At 37.9% G+C, this 17,857-nt stretch overlaps 2 non-coding genes and 1 pseudogene across 2 annotated transcripts; all 3 read left to right on the top strand.

Annotated features, from left to right (window-relative positions):
• Positions 1–3,116: 3,116 nt before the first annotated feature.
• Positions 3,117–3,307, top strand: LOC135139172 (U2 spliceosomal RNA). Its single transcript, XR_010282137.1, has one exon. It is a non-coding gene; the product is annotated as a U2 spliceosomal RNA (small nuclear RNA).
• Positions 3,308–5,049: 1,742 nt separating this feature from the next.
• Positions 5,050–5,150, top strand: LOC135139169 (U2 spliceosomal RNA; annotated as a pseudogene).
• Positions 5,151–8,950: 3,800 nt separating this feature from the next.
• LOC135139167 (U2 spliceosomal RNA) lies at positions 8,951–9,138 on the top strand. Its single transcript, XR_010282134.1, has one exon. It is a non-coding gene; the product is annotated as a U2 spliceosomal RNA (small nuclear RNA).
• The last annotated feature ends 8,719 nt before the right edge of the window (positions 9,139–17,857 follow it).

The following is a 17,857-nucleotide window of genomic DNA, read 5'->3' on the forward strand; positions in this document are numbered from 1 at the left end:
AAAAATAACAGCTTGTTTTACTGATAATAGTACACAACGATTAAAAAATAAAAGGTGGATTTCAGTCATAAGGATACTAAGAAATCAGAAAGGAACCCGGAGGTATTCACACATTAGGTGCGTGCAGTGTTGCCAATTTTACTTTTCATACATAATCTACATCATAAAGAATTTTTTTAATTTTTTTGGGACTCCGAAATATACATCAAGTGCTGAAGAGTTAATCCACCATTTTCCAGACACCCGGTATAGTCAAATATTTAAAAGAAAAATTAAAATTTGAAGGGTTATGTCGTCTATAGAATAAGCTATATAATATAACTTAATTCATCTTCTGCTAAAGGATTTTTACCAGATCAATCTGCTTGGATAAATTACGACTGAAAATCCAGATTTTTAACCACATAAATATTCAGCTATTAAAGCTATTTTTAAAAATTGCAGGCTATTTAACAACACAAGGTGATTGTTGGTTGAAACAAATTTTTGTGTTGGCAATTCTGAAATATTGGCAGCAAAAATGGTAGCATGTCAATTATCAGTGGTTAATTTTGACGTGAGTTATTCTCCTATCAAAGTTCTGATTTGGACTCGCAAGTGTGACCACAGAAAATGTCATGAGAACTGTCACGAACCAAAATAGTCACTCACTACATAATATATATAATTAATTAATTATAATTGTCTTCATTAATGTTTTAAATTTTTCAAACAGCATCTTCAATTTTTTTACATAGTGTTAAAATATTAAAATATTAGAATTATAACTGTAACAAACACGAATGCAGTCATAAACCACAATCCTAAGTCCATACTATTAAAAAAAAATTGAAATGACGTCGTGAAGATTTTGAAAGGGATAAACAAAAAAATGATTAGCGATGTTTATGATGATTTTAAAACATGTGCAAAATTTCAGAGCAGTCGGTTTTTTTGGGTTGTAAGTTAAATTGTAAAATATTATTTTACATGTTTCCAAAAATCTAGACACTTAAGTTAAAAACTAATTTAAGCGGAATTTATTTTGCAAAATTTTGAGATAAGATCAAATGCTTGACGGGGATGTTTTGGTATGCGTTTAAAATGTATGTAAAATGTAACAACAATCAGTCCAGTACTTTCAGAGATAATTTTTCTAATAAAATCCAGACAAAATTTCTGACATCACGGGTACTAAAACCAGATGTGACCAGATCTTATTAGGACTTAGAACATACTGATTTGTGTGCTAATTGTAATTGTTGGTTGCATATCCAACCACTTGTATATTTTTCAACTAACAATATTACAATACAAGTGGCCCATTTGCTTGTACTACAAAGTTCAGACAGTGTTAGTGAATAGTTACGAAGATGTAGAAAATGTAGATAGACTCATCAAATTCGGTTTAAGCCATTTAAGCTGTCAAAGTGTTCTCTAAAGCTTCATTGCTAATCATTTTCACAAGATTTTCTGTTGTGAAAGTACGAAAGTACGTGTAATAAATATACCTATGTATCTACGAAGTTGTTATGTGTTACAAGACGGAGGTAAATGGTATTTTGTTTATTTTAATTAATTTCGCACTAAACCAAAGAGGGTATTTGTGGATCGTTCAAGTTTGATCGAGTATTTCGCTTTTATTATGTAATAGGTTAAGGGCTATTAATTGCGTCGCATATATTTCAAACAACAATTATTTATTTCACTCATTTTACAGTCCTTGTTTCAGTTTGTGAAAGTAAAACAGATTTAAGTAATTTGTTGGAATTTATTTTCGTATACATAACATCTAAAAAAAAATGAACCAAAAGCGTTGTTTTCAACAGACATGATTAGTTTTTGGAGTGGATGAATAAATGTAATTGACTTATTAATGTTCTGAAATCATTAAATAAGTGTTGTTAAATTTCTCAGCATTAATTTGAAGGAGTCCTTCTAAGTTTTCCCGCATTTTTGGCACCGTTAGAAATGTCTTATCATAAAACGACGAGTGGAGCAGGTAACAGTTTGCTGGAACCACTACAAATCCGTCAACTCAATTGGCCATACCTAATCGGGGTTGACTGATTGATGGGCACCCACATCCCATGCCGTGATCTTGTGATACATTTACTAAAAAGGTGTTGGTGGATAATTTAGTCGGAAAATAAACGCGAACGGGGAAATAGATAAAATGTTGTGCGAAACAAGCGGCAAAAGTTGAAAGGGTGTTGAGGGGTGTAGCTATCACTTATTAGTTATTACTTATTAGTAATCGGTTCTCGAGATAATTTGGAATAATCGGTGAGTCCGCTCCTTGTCATTATTATTTCTCTATTACATCCCAAAATTAGAAAACGAGTCGTCAGACGAGTTTTCTAAGAGATGAGTGCTCTAAAATTATATTAATTACCAATTATTTTTTAAAGGTGATTCTCATGGCATGTTTCAGTGTCGTACGCGGCATATCTAAACCTTATTTTATGTAACGTATGTATTGATAACAATTTTTCAAATTATTTGGACACTTCGTGTATTATTGCAATAATAATAAAATAGTATAAAATTTAATTCATAAGACCGTCGCTATTTTCGTTAGAATCCATTAATTCGTTTTCGGTTTTGATTCAAAAGGTCACACTTATTTGTTATATTGATTATGGTTTTATTATTAAGTAGGTAGTTTTCGAGAAAAAAAACCGCAGAAACTCGGTGGAAAAATTTCCAAGGGTGTGTGTTACTTGTAAGACAATTTTCCGTTTACAGATTTTTAATTTATTAAACGGGAAAAGTAAAAAATGTACAAAACATGTAACTAAAGCACCCGAAATGTTTAAAACATTACATTAAATACACTCGTGCTTCATCCTTATTTAACGTTAAAATGATATAAAATACAGTCGAATTGTGATACTGCTTACATGCGTGCGTGTTTATGCATTTAGGTGAAACACCTGAACATGACTTTCGTTTAAAACAAAGTAAAATCTGTGGAATTTTTAAAAAATACCTAATTTTATACGAGGATGTGGGTTATTGATCGAGCGTAGTCGTGCTAGTAAGTACAGTGACAGGTAGATACCGCTGACGCTTGCTGTTGCCGGACGGATAAATTCGGTTTTGGTATATCAGTTTTTCGAAAATTTTGAGTTGTTATCGCTTCTCGGCCTTATGGCTAAGATCAAAGTGTAGTATCTGTTCTTATCAGCTTAATATCTGATACGCCCCGCATGCGGGGCCAGTATATTAAACTGATTTTTGGAAATTGACGGAGGCTAGGGGCTTGCTCCACCTCCGTCGCGGGTTGGCCCGGCATTGCAGTACAGTCGGGATCGGCCCACCTAATTCAATAAAACATAAGTTTTCATCGATACTTTCGTGGTAAAACTGCGAATAAGTTTTAAGTTATTCGAAAAACTGATCGCAACATTCGGTGAAGTTCAACAGTCGCTCTTAATTGCGTCTGTCTAGTAAGCACAATGCGCAGACGCTAAACGCACCTGTTGCTTGTTATTGTGTACTGTTGGAAACGGTCGCATCTTCAGCCTCTTTCAGTTCAAAAGGCCTACTTGACATGTCAAATTACGGGCCCATCATTCAACATAGATCGACACAACCATTTTAACACTCAATTCATTGCCATTCAGAGACGGGTTCTCCGAACATGTGGCGTCGAGCGGGGACAAGGTTCAAGATTAGATAATCTAAGGTTTGAGGAACCGAATTGGGTAAAACACGGATCACATACATCGGCCTTTCTAGAAAGTTGGCTGTTGGGTCCGTTTCAAACATTTTGTCGCCCTATAGGAACGAAAACACGATATCATCCCTCTGGACATCAGTTTTCGGTGCTGCCATCTGATGAGCACAGATATTTTGTGTTGAGAACATTGCGAAGGATAAGAAGGGACCCTTAAAAACTCGTGGACATAAAATAAATAAATAACGATCGCAAATATGGAGGCAGGTCGAGGTATCATATGTTGTTGTTAAGTAATTGGTTGCATAAACTGAAAGAATTTAGTTGAAACCTGACAATTTTATTAATACAAAATACCCCAGGTATTTTGTGTGAGACTAAAAATTACCAAATTTTGAATATGTCGTAGATATTTTGTCAAATTTTGAAATTGTTTTGGATTATCTAGAAAGAAACCATGATGTTGTGCAATTTGAGAGAAAAGGAAAAACAGAACTGGCGGCCGAAATGTTAAAAATTTCTGATTAGTCTATTAATTTACAAAAAAATCCAGGTTCCACGTAGCTATTAAAACGCTTCATGCTAGAGTTATGGAAGGGATAACGGACTTTAAAGTTGGACCCACGACACTAAACACATGGATTAGAAACGTTTGTTTTAAGTTTCATAAAAATAATAATCGATTGTTTCTAATGAAGAGACCATCCATTAAGCTAAGAAGAACAAAATTTTTGCGTAAATATCAGCATGGAGAAGGATGTAGATAGATTGTAGTTCGCGCTGGCAATAAACACCGATTTACTGAAGGAGCGTCTCTAGTTTTTAAAGCAAAAACAAAATCTGGTGATTATCATAACATGAACCAGGAAAATTGTGACAAGTGGTTTAAAGAGTAATTAATATCCAATCTTCCGGAAGCGTCTCTTATTGTAATGGATAGTGCAACTTATCACAGTAGACTTATGGTGTTTATTTTAGTTTTGATAAGTACACTATACTTATATTTGTGTTTTATTTGTAGGAACAAATCATAGATTCGGCATGGCAAGCGGAAAAGATTCTGGAGAATTGTGAAAGAAATCAAGTCATTATCACTATTAATGCGGGGCCAGTGTCTTAAACTGATTTTTGAAACGTAATTTAATTATGTTTCAGATTCGAAAATTTTTTACGTTTTCCCGTTTTTGATGTTTTTTTGATTTGTGGGGTCGGTAGTAGCATCACCTCCCCCCCTTCACCCCATGCTGTCCCCAGTGCGAATGCGGGTTATTGAGCGAGGGTAGTCGTGCTGGTAACGAAAGTGACTGGTAGATACCACTGACGCTTGCTGTTCCCGGACGGATAAATTCGGTTTTGGTATATCAGTTTTTTGAAAATTTTGAGTTGTTATCGCTTCTCGGCCTTATGGCTAAGATCAAAGTGTAGTATCTGTTCTTATCAGCTTAATATTTTTTTTTTTTTTTTTACAAATTATCCGCAACCACCCCTAAGTGCAATAACTCAAAATTCAAAAGTGCAATAATTAAATCTCAGTGCAATAATAATTAAACCTCAGTGCAATAAGTAAATCTCAGTGCAATATTAAAAATCAAATCATAGTTCAGTGCAATAATACCGCGAAGTGATCACAGATATATTTACTCAGATATATTAAAGAAAAATAGAAATGGCAACCCCAAATTCCACCGCGACCGCTGCAGCCTTGACGGAGACCAACGAAGAAGCACTCCTCGACTACGAACTGGACTGCCCGCTGGAGGAGGAGTTTATGTGCCGAATCTGCGCCCCCATGCCAAAAAAATACAAAAGACATGGGGACCTGAGCAAGCACATTCGACGCTACCACCTCCACCGGCTTGTCTTCAAGTGTCGAGGATGCGAAACAGTCTTCGAGACCCTCAAGGCGTGCAAAACGCACCAGAAACGGCAACCGGAGTGCATCTCCGCCGCCGATGCCACCGACATTGACGAACCGAGGCCGGCCAGCCCGCCAACCCAAACGCCGCCACAGGCGTCCGCGACTGGCCGGCCGGTTATGAGATTCCGGATGCCAAGGCCAGAGAAACCAGCCGCCCCAACACCCACGCCTGCCGCCACACCGCCCCCGAGACTACCGAACGCACGGGAGCCCGCCCCAGCGCCAAACCGCCCCCGCGATAAATCGGCAGACACGACAACAACACCACCGGAAGTGATGGCCCCATCGGCCGCCGAGCCAGCAGCCGCCGCAGTGGAATCGAACCCGCCAGAAACACCGTCCCCAGCCCCCACGCCGTCCCCAAGATTGCTCAACTCACGGGAGCCCGCACACCCGCCGAACCGCCCCCGCGAGCCATCCCCCGGGCCGGCCACACCTGCCACCGTCCCGACCGACATCCCCGCGTCCCAGAGAAACTGGGTCGCACAGTTCAATAACGTCCAGGAACCGGGAGAGCTCGAGCGCCTGCTGGCCGAATTCACGGAGAAAGTGAAAACGGCAGCGCGCCAGGCCGTCGACGCCCGCCCCCAGAGAGCCCCCGCCGACCGACCCCACAACGAACGCCCACAACAACCTCGCCGCCGCCGCCAACAACAGCAGTACGACGCCCAAGCCGCATCGAGGATACAAAAGCTGTATCGTCGATGCCGCCCCCGCGCCTTCAGGGAGGTAACGGAAGCCGAGTCCCCGCTCTGCGAGATCCCCGCCGACACGATCCACACGCATTTCACCGGCGTGTACGGCGGCGGAGCTCCCATCGGAGCCGAGATGCCGGAGGAAGTGCCAGAACACCAGCCCCTCACAGACGACGACGACAACAACAACCCCTTCGCCGCCGACTTCACCGCGGAAGAGGTGTGGAGACGTCTACGGAGGTGCAGTAACACCGCGCCCGGTCCCGACGGGATTCGATATCCCGTTTGGAAAAAGGCCGACGCCGGTGCGAATGTCCTGGCTGCAATTTTTAATTGCGTCAAACGCCTGCGGTACATTCCGCAGGCGTGGACCACCTCCTCGACGATCCTCATACACAAAAAGGGGGACCGCGACGACATCAGCAACTGGAGGCCCATCGCGCTGGCAAATACCATCGCCAAGGCCTACGCGTCCGTGCTCGCGGAACGCCTGGGGAACTGGGCCGTTCGCAACGGACGCGTCAGCGAGAGCCAGAAGGGCTTCATGCCGGTGGACGGGTGCGCGGAGCACAATTTCGTGCTCCAGTCGATAATCACCGACGCCCGTCGCAACGGCAAACAGTGCTGCGTCGCGTGGCTAGACTTGACGAACGCCTTCGGCTCCGTGCCGCACCACACCATCTTTGAGGCGCTGAAGTGGGCAGGCCTGCACGAGGATGCCATCCAGGTCGTGCGACACCTGTACGCGGACACGACTACCAGCGTCCGCACGAGCACGGGACCGACGCCGGCCATCCCCATCAAATCCGGCGTCAAACAAGGATGCCCGCTGTCGCCCATTGTCTTTAATCTGACGATCGAACCAATTCTCCGTGCCGTCGGGGCACTCAACGTCGGCTACAGGATGCAGGAGTCCAAGATCGATACTCTTGCATACGCCGACGACGTCGTCCTCATTACGCCGAAGCCGGAAGACCTGCAACGGCTTCTCGACGTGACAACAACGGTCGCCCGCTGGGCAGGGTTGACCTTCAACGCCCGAAAATGTGCCACCCTGCACATTAACGGGAAGCATCGAGAAGCCGTCCCAACACGATTTACTATTCAAAGCGGCGTACCTGAGCCCATGAATGAGGATGACGTGTACGAACATCTGGGTGTCCCGACCGGCTATCATAAAGCACCGTGCGCGGAGAAAGTGCTAGAAAAGATGACCGCCGATCTAGCAAAAATCGACGCCTCGCTGCTGGCCCCGTGGCAAAAAATCGACGCCGTCAGCACGTTCATCCTGCCCTGCATTTCTTTCCACCTCAAAAATGCAGCGGTCGCCAAAAAACGCCTAACGACGTTCGACAACAAGCTAAAGGCGGCCGCAAAAAGATGGCTCAATCTGCCCCAACGAGCGGGGGCGGAAATTCTATACATGAGCCATCAAACGGGCGGGATGAACCTGATGCCAATAAACACCTTGGCCGACGCCAGCCAGCTCGTCCACGGCCTCCGCCTCCTGAAATCGCCGTCGGTGGGACCGCTCTCCGAGCGGCTCCTGCAGTCGGTGGTACGACGGAGGCTGCGTCGCGCCGCAACGCCGCCAGAAGTCGCCGAGTACCTGAACGGGAGCATGCGTGGCGACTTCGCCAACGAGTCCAGCGACATCTCCAGCACCTGGACTCGCCTGCGGGCGGCCACGACGAGGCTGAAGACGACAACCAACGTCGCATGGGCCACCGACGACAACGGCGTGCTACAGCTAACACTCAACGACAGCCCCCTCAAGGCAAGAGACACCGAGAAGGCCCTCCGCTGCGCGATCCGGGATTATTACAAGCGGAGACTGCTGGCGAAACCTGACCAGGGCAAAGTCTACCACGTGACATCCGTCGCAACGGCGCCAAACCATTTCATGCGCGCCGGCGACTTCACCCGCTTTGCCGACTGGAGGTTTGTCCATCGCGCGAGGCTGGACTGTGTGCCCCTGAACGGGACGAAGAGATTCGGGAACGGCGACAAGAGGTGCAGACGATGTGGCCACGCGAACGAAACCCTGCCACACGTCCTGAACCATTGTCGCCACCACATGGTCACAGTCACGCGCCGCCACAACGCAGTCCTGGATCGCTTGGCCAACGCCATCAGGCCGTCGCCCGGGGCCGTAAAGAGGGTGAATCAAACGGTGCCCGGATTCACGGACGGCCTCAGGCCTGACCTTGTAGTCATAAACGAGGGGGCGAAGAGGGTGACGATAGTCGACGTCACCATGCCGTTCGAAAATAAGTACGAGGCGTTCGAGGAGGCGAGGAGGGAGAAGAGGGCAAAATATGACCATATGAAGCGGCATTTCGAAGAGAAGGGGTTCGAAGTATTCCTGGAAGGCTTCGCTGTCGGACCCCTCGGGGGATGGGACCCGGCCAACGAACACACCATGAACCGCTTAGGCATCAGCTGTAAATACTCTGGCCTAATGCGGAAATTGATGTGTTCGGACGCCATCAAGTGGAACCGGGACATTTACGTCGAACACGTGACGGGGGTCCGGCAATACAAGGCGCCAGGACCAGATGGGGACGAAGCCTGATTAATCTCTTTTTTTTCTTTTTCTTTCTACATATTTTCTTTGATATATACACTTATACATTTTATTTTTTTTTTTTACACATTTATATATATACATCTTTTCTTACTTTGTAAAACATTTTTCTAAATAAAGTTTCTTCTGTTCTTATCAGCTTAATATCTGATACGCCCCGCATGCGGGGCCAGTATATTAAACTGATTTTTGGAAATTGACGGAGATTAGGGGCTTGCTCCACCTCCGTCGCGGGTTGGCCCGGCACTGCAGTACAGTCGGGATCGGCCCACCTAATACAATTAAACATAATTTCATCGAACATATTCACGGTAAAATCACGAAGTTTTCAGATTTTCGGGAAACTAATTGCAATATTGGTTAAAGTTCAACAGTCCGGCACGTGCAGGAAGTACAGTGCGCAGATGCTAAAACGCACCTGTTGCAACTGTTTTTGGACGAAACGGTCACATCTTTAGGCCATTTCAGACAGGATTTCAGAAAGCACTTCTTGATCTTGACATGTCAAGTGACTGTAATCTGAAATATTTGAAATTCGAGAGTTTAGTTGCATTGGTTTTGATGGTTTAAAGCTGGTGGAATTATTGTAGTTAAGTGTAATTTTCACAGAGACGTTCTAAAAAACATTCTTCATGTTTTGATGGGACCATTGTTTACTCTTTAATTTTTTTGTAAAAAATTAAAATGTATACAAGTAGCAAGGGACATAAGAGAAGCTGTTTCATTTCATCGTAGACAAATAAAACATTTATTAGGATTCCACATAGTTTGTACTGTAGATACCGAAGAGCAGGTATTAGAAGTCATTTTCTTAAGAGCCCCGTGAATAATGTGTTCTTTTTTTAACGAAAATTAGTGCATTTTCAGAATTCACTATATATCATATCATTGATAGTAAGTTTATCGTATAATATATTATATTACTGAAAAAAGTACCACATGTCCATTCAAAGGACGTTATTAAGTGTACTAAAACATAAATATCGCTTTTGGTTAATCGGGGCCTATCATTTTCAATAAAGAGTATCAATTTTTACTGAACAGCTTTGTTGCTGATAATCTAAATAACGAAGAAAGAGACGAGACTCCACTTCTCTGGTGTATTGAGATCATAGGTATCTGCTGTGGTGTCAATCATATGGAGAAGATAATGAAAACGGAGACTTATTTAAGAATAATATTGATGTTGCACATGATGATTTAAAACAGTTTCTTTAAAGTTGTGGATACTTTTTAATTAGAGATTGAAAAGATACGAATACAAAATATAACAAAAATCGTTTCATTGCATTTTTTTTATTTAAGAACAATACAAACTATAAACAAATCGGTACCAGTACCACTAAGTTATTGATGTCTTATTCATATAAAGAATATTTGGAAATGATGTTAATTTATGAAGAATGTAAACGCTATGCAGCCACTGTGTTTCGTCGTTTGTGGCATCTAGCAAAAGAAGATGGATCTTTTCAGCCTATTCGGGAAGGCCTTCCTGGGGCTCCACGGATTGTACGCGTAGACGGTGAAGAACAAGTGGCACAAATGAGTGGAGGCTCAAGATCAATCATGCATCGTATCCTTACAGACAAAAAGCTGCATGCTTAGGGGAAACCTACCTATGATTGCATACTTAACTTTGACACCTTAGTATAACCTCCTCTATGATATTATGGATTTTTTGTGGATAATTTAAACGAGCAATTATATTGAAATTGATATTAATTCATCAAATTTTCAATATATTCAATATTTATTTTGAAAAAAAATTAGGACCAAAAACCATGAAGTGTGCCATCATAGGTAGTACTCTTCTTATGATGGCACACCCGAATTTTTAGAGTTTTTTTTTAAGTAATGTTAATTTTTATTAAGAATTGACGGGTTATTATGAAAGTAATAAAATAGATTTAAGATAAAGGACTACAATTTGTAGCAAAACGAATCAACAAACAAATAAACTAAATAGAAATCATCAAATAACGAAACATTAACGCAAAACTTAACAAAAGTTGTTCTATATTTTAGTTTTTTTATTTTCCCAATTTTTAAATTTTCGATTTTTCAATTTTTGAGATCTCGATTTATCAATTTTTCCATTTTTAACTTTTCGATTTGTCGATTTTGGCCTATTTCGGTTTCTCAATTTTTCGATTTTTCGACTTGTCGACTTTTCGACTCCTCGATTTCTCCATCTTTCGATTTTTCGATTTCTCGATGTCTCAGTTTTTGAATTTTTCGATGTTTCGATTTGTGGGTTTTTGATTTTTACTTTTCGGTTTTTCTGTGTTTAGATTTTTATATTATTCGATTTTTCAGTTTTCCAATTTTTTTTAATTTTCGAGTTTTGATTTCTCGATTTGTTGATTTTTTAGTTTTTCGATTTTTATATTTTGATTTTTCAATTTTTATTTTTTTTTATTTTTTGATTTTTAGATTTTTCCATTTTTCAATTTTACGATATTTTAATTGTTCAATGTTTTAAATTTTAGATTTTTCGATTTTTCAGTTCTTCAATATTTTTTAATTTTTCAAATTTTGACGTTTCAGAATTTCCAGATTTCCGATTTCTCAATTAATCTACTTTTTTCGACTTTGCTTTTTGATCTTTTGATTTTTCAATTTTTCAATTCTTTAACTTCCTAATTTTTGAATATTTTGTTCAATTTTGTGATTTTTCAGTTTTTCGACTTTTTACTGCTTGAATTTTCAATTTTTCGTTTTTTAAAATTGCCAGTTTTTAAAATATTAGGTTTTTCGATTTCTCGACTTTTCAGTTCTTCTATCTCAATTTTTCAATGTTTGGAATTTTTAAATTTTTGATTTTCCATTTTTTTTTTATTTTTCGATTTTCCATTTTTTTTTGTATTTTTCGATTTTCCGTTTTTTTTTTTAATTTTTCGATTTACCATTTTTTTTGTGGGTATCGTTGGTGATTTTTAGAAAAAGCGACGGGTACGGTTTTCAGATTTTATTTAGTTCCTTACTGTTTGAGACTGCCAGGGAGAAGAAGATCGAAGTGTGTTTGAATGGTCGACAGGTAGGCTCGGCTTCAAATAGGTGGAAGTAGGTAAAGAAAGAGTTTAGAAAATTCTAGAAACGGAAAGAGAAAGTATGTAGGAGCGTAGGGCTGGTAGACGAAAGATACTTACATTTGTACATTGATTAAATACATATAGATAGACCCATGCTATTGTTTGGAGCGAACAGGCCAACGGCCGGCGAACAAGAGATGGCGCACCAACAGTCGGCCGTCAAACGCCGGCGAAAAGCTTGGACACCAATCGCGCGCATAGATAACTCAAATCACAGCAACAATACATTTAATAAAGCTACCACTCGATAGAGGGCGACGAAAAAATGTGTAAAAATCTCATAGTTATCATTTAAATAATTTGCAACGTTGCCAGATGAGCCTAACACAAATTTGCCGTTATTTCTAGCCAAGTAGGATTTATTTCGTTTAAAAGTTTCTGATAAAGAAATGGGATTATTATAATGAATAAAAATAAATAAAACAAACAAATTATTAAGTACTTGTTATTTTAAATACTTGTTAGTGCTAACATTATTATAAATACGGTCCGGTAACTCAAATTTTATAGAAAGAGTGAGATGTTTCAGGACGAGGCGACCGTAGGGAGCCGAGTTTTTAATTTCGAAACGAGTTCTGCGAAAAGAGTTATCGGAGGTATGTCGTTATGGATTTTATTTCATACTGTCAACATATTTTTTTTGTTCGATAAAATAATTACTATTTTGGAAAAAGTTCAAATCAAGTCACTTTTTCTGACATCGTTAGCAACCGCTGTTTGGCTAACGTTTTAATTTGTTTATTCGTGCAAATCAGCATCAAATGTTTAAACTAAAATTTATTAGTCTAGAGACGGACAGATATATCGTCGCCTGAGAACTTAAGTCGTCCACAGACCAGAGCGAGTCCGGGCCAATTTCGACCTTAGCGTTCAGACGCGATTTGGTCTACAGACCACATTCTAGAAACGTTTGCTGCCTTGCGTTAGAGCGAATTCGGTCCACGTCTACTGTAACGAAGGAACCGGTTTCTACCATAATTTCTGCGGGAAAGAATTGTTTGGTCGAATTTTACAACGAATCAGTGAACATACGTTCATTCGCATGTTTTCAAATCGTATCTTTTGATTTTGTTTGATAAAAATTTCTCAATTTAAAATACATGAAAAATGCAATACATGTTTTTCCTGAATTTAACAATAACATACTCTTAGTGATATTCGTTTATCTATTGTTTTTTTTTAAGAAGAGCAAAATATTTTAGTGTTTAAAAATTTCATTAAATATTCCTCAGAGCTGAATCCTTTAAAATAATATATGAACACCTCAATAAGTTAATCCAAAATATATTCATATGTTTGTAAACAAATTGCATGCATCACTACATATAGTATAAAACAAAGTCGCTTTCCGCTGTCTGTCCCTATGTATGCTTAGATCTCTAAAACTACGCCACGGATTTTGATACGGTTTTTTTAATAGATAGAGTGATTCAAGAGGAAGGTTTATATGTATAATAACATTCATTATATACATTGATTAAATACATAAATATGTATTTAATCAATGTTATATAGTAAAGAAATATTGTTATTAATAATAATTACATTTTTTCCGTTTACATTGCAAACGCAGGCTGAACCCTACGAGATTTCTCAAAATAATGTACGAAGTACGATATTGTACAGTTTGAAAAGGTCTACAGAAAACTGCGCGATGGTATATGTCTATCTCTTATAGATAACCCACAATAACATTGTTTTACTCCTAATTTAACGCGTGCGAAGCCGCGGGCAAAAGCTAGTTTTAGGATAAAGAATTAAATGCACACTGACATTCCTAAATGATACAATTTACAGTTAAAAATTGTTGACGTTCGGTTTACTTGAACAGTGGGTATTACATACAAACAAATACCAAAATTACATCACAATATTTGTTCGGCAAACAGAAGAGGAGCTGTATGAGAATAGAAAACAAGTTGTTACTGATGACTAGTTAAATTTAAAATCATTCCTTTTTAAAATATAAAAATTAAAATTATGTTAGGTGCTGCGTCTTTCGATAAAAATCCTAACGGTATTCGGTAAATTGTATCTATTTGTAGTTGTAAACGAAAATAAATATTTTGTAGTTATTATTGTGAACTTCCTACGAATGCAACAGAGCCACAATAGATGAATTTATGGTACTGTTTCCCTCGTAATTTTCAGGTAGTCACCCAGATGTTACGATTCTGGAATTATTTGCCTGGTTTTCAAGTTTCTCCAGCGTTTTTAGATAACAATGTCCTATACGACCCGACGTATTTATTTTATCTTTTACGTGTATTAATGTTTTTCAGAATTTGACCATTTTCACTAATATCGTACAAGGATAAATGAACATGGTTTCGTCGAAAGTTGAGTGAGTGTCACTTTATTAATACGTAACTCTATATTTATCGTCTGTTAACATTTTATAATTTTTATATTACAGTTTTAAAGGAATTAGTCTTGTCAATTGTATTATAAGGATTAATTAAAAAATGTAAGAGTGTTTGAACACTACTAATTCATAAGCTGCTTAATGCAAATTTTTTAACTATAAATTTAATTTAATATACAGTGGACGCCGCTTAATGTGATCACTTTGGGACTCAGACAAATTGATCACACTAACCGACTGATAATAATAAGCGAAAACCACAATCAGTGACAGTAAAACTCGAAACAAAACAAAATCATGAACAAGACAGTGTTTATTACGCTGGTAGATGAAGGTACATAAACATTAGAATTTATTTTAAATTTTGGTTACCATTCTGAGAAAGGAACCCTCGATTTCCTTTGGTTGTTGTAGAAATTTGTTAAGTAAGGGCTGAATTTTTTTTTTTTTTTTTCTCTGACCACTGATTGTGGTTGTATAAAATGAGTAGTACCTTTTGAGAGCAATGAATGTTCATTAAAACACAATACTAGTTTCAGTCGTCTCGCTTCTCCAAAAAAGCAATTCCCGTTTGTTTTAGAATTGCGAGATTGATCACAATAAGCGAAATATTGATCACAATAAACGGAAAAACTGTAGTGCATAGGTATTGCGTGGGCCCGTTCCAAGCCATTTTGATCACACTAAGCGGTTGATAACATTAACCGTGATCATATTAAGCGGCGTCTACTGTAATGCGTAGTTGCGTACTGGCGGGTGTATTCTACAATTGCATTAAATATTTTATTTATGCTTTTGTAGTCTGTACTTACACATACATATTTTTTTAATTAGGAAATATGATTTTTAAAGTAATCAGAATGTTAACCCTAATTACTCTGTACAGTCAGGGACACGGAATTTCAAACGACAACCAACTTTCTGACATTTAAAAACATTGTAGTCTTATACCTTATTGTCATTATGATTGACAGGTCGTTTGAAATTCCGTGTCCCACACTGTACATATGAGGTGAATGCAGCACAAAGGAAATATCTTGACACGAAATGCAAACATGACAATTAATAATTTTCTAATGACATTTACTGATTTGGATATAAGTGTATGACACATGACTTACAAAGAAAAACAGTTAATAAAAAATATACAATTTTATTGATTTTGTGAAAAGCATTGACAAGTTATTGGTTAAACTGTATAAAACATATTCCAGAATAAATTCAACTTTTATTTTACATAAAATACATAAATAAAACTGCATGGTTGCAAATAAAAATTATAACGCAATTATATATTACTATATCTACAAAAAGTTGTAGATATTCCTAAAAATTTTGTTTTTTTTTCACGTTCGTTAAAAAAAGTGTAACATTTTTTATTAATTTTTGTTTATAAAGGATACATTCTTTTCAATGTACTAGAGGAGTGAAAAAAAATGTCACAGTTCATTTTTTCGCGCATTTAAATGAAACATTGTGTCGTAGCTTGTCATTTGTTAACGGAAGACATTTAAACGCAAAATATAGAAGCTGCCGTTGCTATGACGATTCATCAACACATTTGTCAGAAATTAAAATGCATTCAAAAATTGTATAATTTAATTCTTATTTAAGTGCACTGCACTAGTTTTCTCTCTGTTTTGTGCTAAACTGTTCACTCGCACCATGGAGTCGTACAGCGACGAAGATTTCTCGTGGTCTCCTGAAGAAATCATCAAGTCGGCAAGTACGGCCACATTTAATATTCCATGTTCCAAAATAAAGAGTTTTTGAAGTAGGTGGTTGTTGAGCTTTGTTATGAACGCGAAAAAAATTTTGAACTCAACTTGCGAGCAAAGTGACGTTTCTTCATTTGGCGGATTTGCGCACTCGCTTTCGGCTCTTGTGGCAAATTTTCCTTCTCGTGAAAAAAAGATACACTTTACTCACTAGTTGCATAAAGAACTATTTACTTACATTGTTCGTATATTTTATTTTCTTAAATTTATTATTTAATTTTATATTTAAATTTATTTTACAATTTGTATATTATTTATCGATTTTTAGGTATACAATTTTTTGTACAGTTGTTTTGACGTTTTTAAAATCACAGACTTCGTGCTAACGACAAATTAAATTCGTCATTTAGGCCGAATCGCCCTGTATATATGTATATAATACATTTGACAAAACTAATTCCTTCAGAACTGTAATATAAAAATTAAATTATGAAATGTTAACACACGATAAACATCGAGTTATTAATAAAGTGACGCTCACTCAGCTTTCGATGAAACCATGTTCATTATCATTAATACATATAAATATTAATGAAAATTGTCAAATTCTGAAAAACAGTAATACACGTAAAAGATAAATAGGTTGGGTCGTATAGGACATTGTTATCTAAAAGTACTAGACAATTTTGAAAACCAGGCAAACAATCGTAACATCTGAGTGACTACCTGAAAATTACGCGGGAAACACTACCATAAATTCATCTTTCTCTCTGTTGCATTCGTAGGAAGTTCACAATAATAACTACAAAATATTTATTTTCGTTTACAGCTACAAGTACAAATTATGACTACAGTTAGGATTTTTATCGAAAGACGTACCACCTAATACAATTTTAATTTTTTCCTATTGTCATCCTGCTCCTCCAAACAAAAGTTTGCCCAACAAATATTGTGATGTAATTATGGTATTTGTATGTAATGCTCACTGTTCAAGTAAACCGAACGTCAAAAATTTTGAACTGTAAATTTTATCATTTAGGAAAGCCAGTGCGCATTTAATTCTTTATCCTATTTTTCGCTTCATTCTTAAGTACAAGCCAGGTAAGAACTGAAGTAGGTAAGAATTATCAATGAGACCGGCGGTCCTTCAGCAGCTCGTAAATGAAGAGATTTGTAATAAAGTTTCCTAGAACAGCCTGTCTCTTCAATGAAAATTTTAGTTTGTTAACGTAATTAAGTAGGTAGGTAAAATTTTAAACCGGATCCATATTTTTACTATGAAATGTGGGTACAATATGCTATATTCCTTTCTCGCTGCAAGACAGAACAAATAGATGAATAGTTTTTAAAACTGTTCCATTTTTCCACTGTTTATATTCTTGTGTCGAAGTGAAACACTAAAAAGCCGAAAGTCCGGAGATAAAAGAGTGAGTTTTAAAACACATAAAAACGACTTCTTTTTGGAAAAGCTTATTTACTTAAATATTGTTCTGTAACGTCCCGCGACGTGAAATGGAGTTTCTTAATGTACAAAAGTATGTTGGATAATAACCGAAAAATTTTCTTGGTTAAAATTAAAGGAAACACAATTATTATTTGAAATTAAAATAAATAATATCAAGAACTTGTGCTATGTATGAAAAAGATTCATTTTAAATAAGTAAACTATGTCAATAAACCATAAAACCACAACAATCTTTTTTTTGCAGAAATTATATTTCAATAAATTTTCAGTAGCGAGTTATCGATATACTTAATTGCATTTACAATATAAAATGTGAAAGAAAATGTCTTATTTTTTAGTTTATGCGGCATATGTTA

Source organism: Zophobas morio, unplaced genomic scaffold (genome assembly GCF_036711695.1).
Source record: "Zophobas morio isolate AGI-343-1 ecotype UQ-CSIRO unplaced genomic scaffold, CSIRO_AGI_Zmor_V1 ptg000030l, whole genome shotgun sequence".
In the NCBI taxonomy this organism is placed as follows: Eukaryota; Metazoa; Arthropoda; class Insecta; order Coleoptera; family Tenebrionidae; genus Zophobas; species Zophobas morio.